Source organism: Ascaphus truei, unplaced genomic scaffold (assembly GCF_040206685.1).
Source record: "Ascaphus truei isolate aAscTru1 unplaced genomic scaffold, aAscTru1.hap1 HAP1_SCAFFOLD_1384, whole genome shotgun sequence".
Classification (NCBI taxonomy): domain Eukaryota; kingdom Metazoa; phylum Chordata; class Amphibia; order Anura; family Ascaphidae; genus Ascaphus; species Ascaphus truei.
In genome coordinates, this window is record NW_027454264.1 from 47,631 (window position 1) to 56,362 (window position 8,732).

An 8,732-nucleotide genomic window follows, 5' to 3' on the forward strand; every position below is an offset into this window, starting at 1 on the left:
TCTGTCTTCTCCTCTCACCGCCCGTCTCCTCTGCCATCGCCCTGCTCCGGTCCTGTGGTCCTCTTCTCCCAGTCCCCGTCTCTGCTGCCGCTCTGCACCCACCGTCGTCCTCTTCCGCCGCCGCTCTTGCCGCCCCCTCCCCCCCAATTTGATTCCCTAGGCGACCAGGTAGGTTGCCTAGTGGTTACAACGGCCCTATGTGTATGTGTGAGGCTGGTGCTGCTGTGTGTGTGTGAGAGAGGGGGAGGCTGGCACTGTGTGTGTGTGTGAGAGAGGCGGGGGGTGGCACTGCTGCTGTGTGTGCGTGGTAGGCTGGAACTGCCGCTGTGTGAGAGGGGGAGGCTGGCATTGCCAGTGGGTGTGTGTGAGGGGGAGGCTGACCTTGCCGCTGTATGTGTGAGGGGAAGGCTGCTGCTGCTGCTGCTGTGTGAGGGGTGCGTGAGGGGGAGGCTGGCACTGGTCCTGTGTGTGAGGGGGAGGCTGGCACTGGTCCTGTGTGTGTGAGGGGGAGGCTGGCACTGGCCCTGTCTGTGTGAGGGGGAGGCTGGCACTGGCCCCGTCTGTGTGAGGGGGAGGCTGGCACTGGCCCTGTCTGTGTGAGGGGGAGGCTGGCACTGGCCCTGTCTGTGTGAGGGGGAGGCTGGCACTTGCCCTGTCTGTGTGAGGGGGAGGCTGGCACTGTCGCTGTGTGTAAGGGGGAGGCTGGCACTGCCGCCGTGTGTGTCTGGCACTGCCGCTGTGTGTGTGTGAGAGAGGGGGAGGCTGGAACTGCTGCTGTGTGTGTGAGGGGGAGGCTGGGAGGGCCGTTTTGTGTGTGTGAGAGCGGGGGGCTGGCACTGCTCCTGTGTGTGTGGCTGGCACTGACACTGTGTGTGAGACGGAGACTGCTACTGCCCGTGTGTGAGGGAGAAGCTGGCACTGGCCCTGTGTTTGTGAGGAGGCTGGCACTGCCTGTGTGTGTGGCACTGCTGCTGTGTGCGTGAGGGGGAGGCTGGCACTGCCACCGTGTTTTAGGGGGAGGCTGGCACTGCCACTGTGTTTTAGGGGGAGGCTGGCACTGCCGCTGTGTGTGTGAGAGGCTGGCACTGAGATGTACGTTGAGATGGGCACTGAGTTTTGTTCTCTGTCAGTGGGAGTAATCTGATAAACTCTTATTTCTTCATTTCTCTTCTTTCCTGCCACTCTGTTATGATAAAGTCAGAGAGAGGGGAGGGAGAGGAGGGAGGGAGAGGAGGGAGGTGACATTAACCCTGTCACAGCCAGAAATATGTAATTAGCTCGTTTATTTCTCCTGTTGTCCCAGTCATTATATAAATCCTTTTTACTTCCCCAATAGCCCTAGTCCCTATACAATTCCCTTTTACATCTCCTATCACCCCAATCCCTAAAGAAATCCCATTTATTTCCCATAAAGCCCCAGTCCCCAACAAACATGTATTTACTTTCCCTATAGCCCCAGTCCATATAGAATTCTCCTTTACTTGCCCTATCGCTCAAGACCCTATAGAAATCTCCTTGGCTTCCCCTGTAGCCTCAGTCCCTTTAAAATTCCACTTTTGCCCTTAAGCCCCAGTCTCTATAAATTCCACTTTTGCTCTAGTCCCTAACAAAATTAAATGTACTTCCCATATGGCCCCCATCCTTAAAGAATTACCCTTTTAATTCCCCTATGGTCCCAGACGCCATAGAATTCCCCATTACTTCTGCTGTAGCGTCAGTCCCCTTAGAAATGCTATTGTCTTCCCCTCTTTCACCCTAACCCCAAACTTTACCGTCAAACCCTCCATCAGGGAACATAGTATATGGTACAGCACTGCAAACTCACCTTAGCAAACTAGACACCCTCTACAACTCAATATGCCGCTCTGTCCTCCAATGTAACTACAACACCCGTCACTGGGAAATGCTCAAACAACTAGACTGGCCATCACTCGAGTCTAGGCACAAAGTTCATATTTCCTGTCTTGCCTTCAAATACTTTCTGGGCAAGCTACCCGTCTATCTGAACAAGCTCCTCACCCCTACCACATGCAGCACTTATCCTCTGAGATCTGACTCCAAAAGACTGTTCATGGTCCTAAGGTTCAACAAAGTATCTGGCCGCTCCTCCTTCTCTTACCGTGCACCCCAAAACTGGAACAGTCTGCCGGAGACTCTCACATCCACCACGATTCTAAGTTCTTTTAAGACTTCAGTTGTCTCACATTTTAATCTGGTCTGTAACTGTAACATATACGCCCATAATCCTATTGTCTCTAACTGTCCATGAAATGTCTGTAAAAGTAACGTATACACCTATATTCTTATATTATATTGTAGCACTCTCTCCCCCTCTTCCTCCCCATTTCTCCCTTCCTTTTTTTGCACTCTTTTTCTCTCTCTCTTCTTCCACCAGTCCCCCCTCTCTCTCCCTCCACCACTCCCCCCGCTCTCACACCCTCCAACACTCCCCCCGCTCTCACACCCTCCAACACTCCCCCCCCTTCCCTGTACACTTTTTTATCCTGACATTTATTTTGTACACATGTTCACAAAGTGATGCACTAAAAAAAGTAAACAAAAAGGAAGTGACACAAAACAGACTGTGGGTGATGTGGGGACAATACCAGGTGCATTTGTCACATCTGTCACTTTGTGGTTACGGAGCATTTCTGCTCTTATAACTAGGGTGATCAGATTTTCAAAATTAAAAACCGGGACACATTCAAAATGCATTTATAAAACACATGAATCACTAAAAAATAAATATTGTAATGGTATTAGTCTAATAGCGTCCCCAATTTATGATGTATTAATTATACTCCACACCCCCCCCCATTCTCTCGTCCCCCATCCTCTCTCGTCCTCCCTCATCCTCCCTCCCTCTCCTCTTCTCTCTCTCCACCTACTCCCTCTCTCTCTGTTATTGGTCCCCCCCATTCTCTCCCTCCCCAATATTCTCTCTCCCTTCCCCCCCCCCCTTGCCAGTCTCTCTCCTGTCCCCCACTCTTGCCATTCTCTCTTCCCTACACATACTGTACACACAAAAACACAGACCGCGACCTATACAACTCACACAGACAGCGACCTACACAACTCACACACACCCTGACCTACACAACTCACATACACAGACCATAACCTACACAACACACACAGAGCGCGCTACACAACTCACGCACAGACCGCCACCTACACAACACACACACCGTGACCTGCACAACTCACACACAAAGACCTTGACCTGCACAACTCACACACAAAGACCTTGACCTGCACAACTCACACATAAAGACCCTGACATGCACAACTCAGACACATTATCTGACACGGATTTGCACAAGACACATACACAACCACTGACCTATACAACACTCAGACAGACCAGCAGACAAACAGCCACTGACCATCACATACATACTCACACACAGACTGACGATCACATACATACACACACACACACACAGACTGACCATCACATACATACACACAGACTGATAATCACATACATACACACACACACAGACTGACCATCACATACATACACAGACCGACTGACCATCACATACATACACACACAGACTGACCATCACATACATACACACCCCCGGGCTGACCATCACATACATACATACACACGGACTGACCTTCATATATATACATAGATACAGACTGACCATCACATATATACATACATAAAGACTGACCCTCACATATATACATACATACACACAGCCTGACCATCACATATATACATACATACATACATACATACAGACTGACCATCACGTATATACACACAGCCTGGCCATCACATATATACATACATACACACAGACTGACCATCACATATATACATACATACACACAGACTGACTGACCATCACATACAAACATACATACAGACTGACCATCACATACATACAGACTGACCATCACATACAAACATACAGACTGACCATCACATACATATATATACACACACACACACACACACACACACACACACAGACTGACCATCACGTGTACACACACACACACACACACACACACACACACACACACACACACACACACACACACACACACACACACACACACACACACACACACAGACCATCACATACACACTGACCTAAAGGAACCAGATGTAACAGGAGGGTCTGCGCGAGGAGCAGGCATGCTACTGGCCCCACCCCCAACAATGCTAACCCCACCCCCCAGCTAGCCACACCCCCAACCGTGTTAGCCCCGCCCCCAACAATGCTAGCCCCGCCCCGCCCGCTCTGCAGTCGAAACCACGGGGACATGTGCTGCAAATCCGGGACTTTCCCGCTAAACCGGGACATGTGCTCACCCTACAGTTATAACAGCTTGTTACATATCTCCCCCTCCTCTCATTCTCTCTCTCCCCCTCCTCTCATTCTCTCTCCTCTCATTCTCTCTCCCATTCTCTCTCTTCTCATTCTCTCCCCCTCCTCTCATTCTCCCTCCTCTCATTCTCTCTCCTCTCATTCTCTCCCCCTCTTATTCTCTCTCTCCCCTCCTCTCATTCTCTCTCTCCCCCCTCCTCTCATTCCCTCTCTCCCCCCTCCTCTCATTCTCTCCCTCCCCCCCCCTCTCATTCTCTCCCCCCTCCTCTCATTCTCCTCTCATTCTTCCCCCCTCCTCTCATTCTCTCTCCCCCTCCTCTCATTCTCTCTCCCCTCCTCTCATTCTCTCTCCTCTCATTCTCTCTCTCCCCCTCCTTTCATTCTCTCTCCCCTCCTCTCATTCTCTCTCTTCTCATTCTCTCTCTCCCCCTCCTCTCATTCTCCCTCCTCTCATGCTCTCTCCCCTCCTCTCATTCTCTCCTCTCATTCTCTCCCCCTCTTATTCTCTCTCCCCTCCTCTCATTCTCTCTCTCCCCCCTCCTCTCATTCCCTCTCTCCCCCCTCCTCTCATTCTCTCTCTCCCCCCTCCTCTCATTCTCTCCCTCCTCTCATTCTCACCCCCCTCCTCTCATTCTCTCCCCCCCTCCTCTCATTCTCCTCTCATTCTTCCCCCCTCCTCTCATTCTCTCCCCCCTCCTCTCATTCTTTCCCTGCTCTCATTCTCTCTCTCCCCCTCCTCTCATTCTCCCCTCTCATTCTCTCTCCTCTCATTCTCTCCCCCTCCTCTTATTCTCTCTCTCCCCTCCTCTCATTCTCTCTCTCCCCCCTCCTCTCATTCTCTCTCTCCCCCCCCCCCCGTCCTCTCATTCTCTCCCCCCTCCTCTCATTCTCTATCCCCATCTCCTCTCATTCTCTCTCCCCTTCTCCTCTCATTCTCTCCCCTTCTCTCATCTCTCGCTCCCTCCTCTCATTCTCTTTTCCCTCCTCTCATCCTATCTCCATCCCCCCATTCTCTCTCCTCTCATTCTCTCTCTCCCCCTCCTCTCATTCTCTCCCCCCTCCTCTCATTCTCTCCCCCCTCCTCTCATTCTCTCCCCCTTCCTCTCATTCTCTCCCCATCCTCTCATTCCCCCCCCCTCCTCTCATTCTCTCCCCCTTCCTCTCATTCTCCCCCATCCTGTCATTCTTCCCCCTCCTCTCATTCTCTCCCCCTCTCCTCTCATTCTCCCCCCCCCCTCCTCTCCACCCTCCTCTCATTCTTTCTCCCCTTCTCCTCATTCTCTCTCCCCATCTCCTCTCATTCTCTCCCCTTCTCCTCTCATTCTCTCTCCCCTTCTCCTCTCATTCTCTCTCCCCTTCTCCTCTCATTCTCTCCCCTTCTCCTCTCATTCTCTTCCCTTCTCCTCTCATTCTCTCCCCCCTCCTCTCATTCTCTCCCCCCTCCTCTCATTCTCTCCCCCCTCCTCCGGGCCCGAAACACCTGTACCGTCTGTCCCCCCCAGTTTTGATCTTAAGCTGCATTTTTTTTTAATTTGTTGTTCTTTTGGTTAATACATTTATTGTTACTTTTGGATACTTCAGAGTGCTTGTTGTGGGTTTCTTCCTTGTTTGTGTTTCAATATATTTTCCCTATAACCCTAACTCCTGCTTTTTCTCACCCCCTCCCTCCCTCTCCCCCAATACATTTTAAAAAGCCCCCCACAGCCCCAATACATTTTTAAAAGCCCCCAACTCCCCCAATACATATTAAAAAGCCCCCCACTCTCCCAATACATATAAACAAGACCGACAATACATATTTTTCAAAAACAGACTTACCTTGTGGATGGTCAGCAGGGGGCTCGTCCGGCCGGCACTGCAAGTTGGGTCCGACTTCTGGCCAGGTCCGGCTGTCGGTCATGTTGGAACTAAGCAGGCACTTTTCATTTTACCTAATTCCCAGGCAGTTTATATATAAGAAATTGGAGTGTCAAAGGGATTTGGGCACACGAGTATAAGGCTAAGATTATACTACCCGCGTGTCCACGCACAACGGAGCGCACAGCCTCGCGTACTCCTGCAGCCCCAGCGATCTGTGACGTGGACGTCACGCGGCTACACTTGAAAGGACAAAAAAAATTGTCTCTTCAAATCGCGGTCGCGCCATCGCACGCGCGCACTAGGAGCAGCCTCCTAGGCATTAGGCAATTTGTGGTTGGCACGCGAGCGCCATCATGCGCTGTATAATCGCGGCCTAGGCCAGACTACTGGAGAGGGTGCTGCTATCTGAGTGCCTATGGGAGAGATACAGAGAGGGGGAGGGAGAGAGAGGGAATTGGAGAAATACAGAGAGAGAGAGGGGGAGACAGAGAGGTAATGCGAGAGACACAGAGGGAGAGACAGAGAAGGAGAATGGGAGAGATACAGAGAGGGGGGAGGGAGAGGGAGGGAATGGGAGAGAGACAGAGAGGTAATGCGAGAGGCACAGAGAGGGAGAGACAGAGAAGGAGAATGGGAGAGATACAGAGAGACAGAGAAGGAGAATGGGAGAGATACAGAGAGGGGGGAGACAGAGAGAAGGAGAATGGGAGAGATATAGAGACACATGGTAATGTTGGCAGAACGCCCAGAAACCAGAGAAAGAACATGGTGTCTGTAGATAAGCAGCAACCTAGCTGTTGAAGGGACAAACATGCCATAAAAGTAACATAATAACCAATGAGGCAGAAAGTAAAACATGAGCACAAAGTAAGAATAACTAGACAGTCTCATTTGGTGTGGTTTAGAGTATATAAGGAATCACTACAGGGCCGGCACAAGGGTGGCATGCGCCCTACGCGAAAATTTAAATTTGGCCCCCCCGCCTCCTCTCACGTACCAGGCTTGGCAAGTCAGGGAGCGGCACAGGAGTCAGGGAGCGGCACAGGAGTCAGGGAGCAGAGCAGCACAGGAGTCAGGGAGCGGCACAGGAGTCAGGGAGCGGCACAGGAGTCAGGGAGCGGAGCTGCACAGGAGTCAGGGAGCAGAGCGGCACAGGAGTCAGGGAGCAGAGCGGCACAGGAGTCAGGGAGCAGAGCGGCACAGGAGTCAGGGAGCGGCACAGGAGTCAGGGAGCGGCACAGGAGTCAGGGAGCGGAGCTGCACAGGAGTCTGGGAGCGGCACAGGAGTCTGGGAGCTGCACAGGAGTCAGGGAGCGGCACAGGAGTCAGGGAGCGGCACAGGAGTCAGGGAGCGGCACAGGAGTCGGGGCAGAGCGGCACAGGAGTCAGGGAGCGGCACAGGAGTCAGGGAGCGGCACAGGAGTCAGGGAGCGGAGCTGCACAGGAGTCTGGGAGCGGCACAGGAGTCAGGGAGCGGCACAGGAGTCGGGGCAGAGCGGCACAGGAGTCAGGGAGCGGCACAGGAGTCAGGGAGCGGCACAGGAGTCAGGGAGCGGAGCTGCACAGGAGTCTGGGAGCGGCACAGGAGTCTGGGAGCTGCACAGGAGTCTGGGAGCTGCACAGGAGTCAGGGAGCGGCACAGGAGTCAGGGAGCGGCACAGGAGTCAGGGAGCGGCACAGGAGTCAGGGAGCAGAGCGGCACAGGAGTCAGGGAGCGGCACAGGAGTCAGGGAGCGGCACAGGAGTCAGGGAGCGGCACAGGAGTCAGGGAGCAGAGCGGCACAGGAGTCAGGGAGCGGCACAGGAGTCAGGGAGCGGCACAGGAGTCAGGGAGCGGCACAGGAGTCTGGGAGCTGCACAGGAGTCTGGGAGCTGCACAGGAGTCAGGGAGCGGCACAGGAGTCAGGGAGCGGCACAGGAGTCAGGGAGCGGCACAGGAGTCAGGGAGCGGCACAGGAGTCAGGGAGCGGCACAGGAGTCAGGGAGCGGCACAGGAGTCAGGGAGCGGCACAGGAGTCAGGGAGCGGCACAGGAGTCAGGGAGCGGCACAGGAGTCAGGGAGCGGCACAGGAGTCAGGGAGCGGCACAGGAGTCAGGGAGCGGCACAGGAGTCAGGGAGCGGCACAGGAGTCAGGGAGCAGAGCGGCACAGGAGTCAGGGAGCGGCACAGGAGTCAGGGAGCGGCACAGGAGTCAGGGAGCGGAGCTGCACAGGAGTCAGGGAGCGGCACAGGAGTCAGGGAGCGGCACAGGAGTCAGGGAGCGGAGCTGCACAGGAGTCAGGGAGCGGCAAGGAGTCAGGGAGCGGAGCGGCACAGGAGTCAGGGAGCGGAGCTGCACAGGAGTCAGGGAGCGGAGCGGCACAGGAGTCAGGGAGCGGAGCTGCATAGGAGTCAGGGAACGGCACAGGAGTCAGGGAGCGGCACAGGAGTCAGGGAGCGGAGCGGCACAGGAGTCAGGGAGCGGAGCTGCATAGGAGTCAGGGAACGGCACAGGAGTCAGGGAACGGCACAGGAGTCAG

At 53.9% G+C, this 8,732-nt stretch overlaps 1 protein-coding gene across 6 annotated transcripts in view; it reads right to left on the reverse strand.

Moving 5' to 3' along the window:
• Positions 1-6,920, reverse strand: part of LOC142475789 (endoplasmic reticulum membrane adapter protein XK-like) — a 30,982-nt gene extending 24,062 nt beyond the window's left edge. For 5 of the 6 annotated variants that reach the window (XM_075581520.1, XM_075581511.1, XM_075581519.1 and 2 more), the window contains exon 1: positions 6,171-6,920. The gene's annotated coding sequence lies outside the window, so the exon portion shown is untranslated. Of the gene's footprint in view, positions 1-4,114; positions 4,139-6,170 lie in introns of those variants that run through there. The other variant, XM_075581516.1, reaches the window with a different exon arrangement.
• Between the last annotated feature and the right edge of the window lie 1,812 nt (positions 6,921-8,732).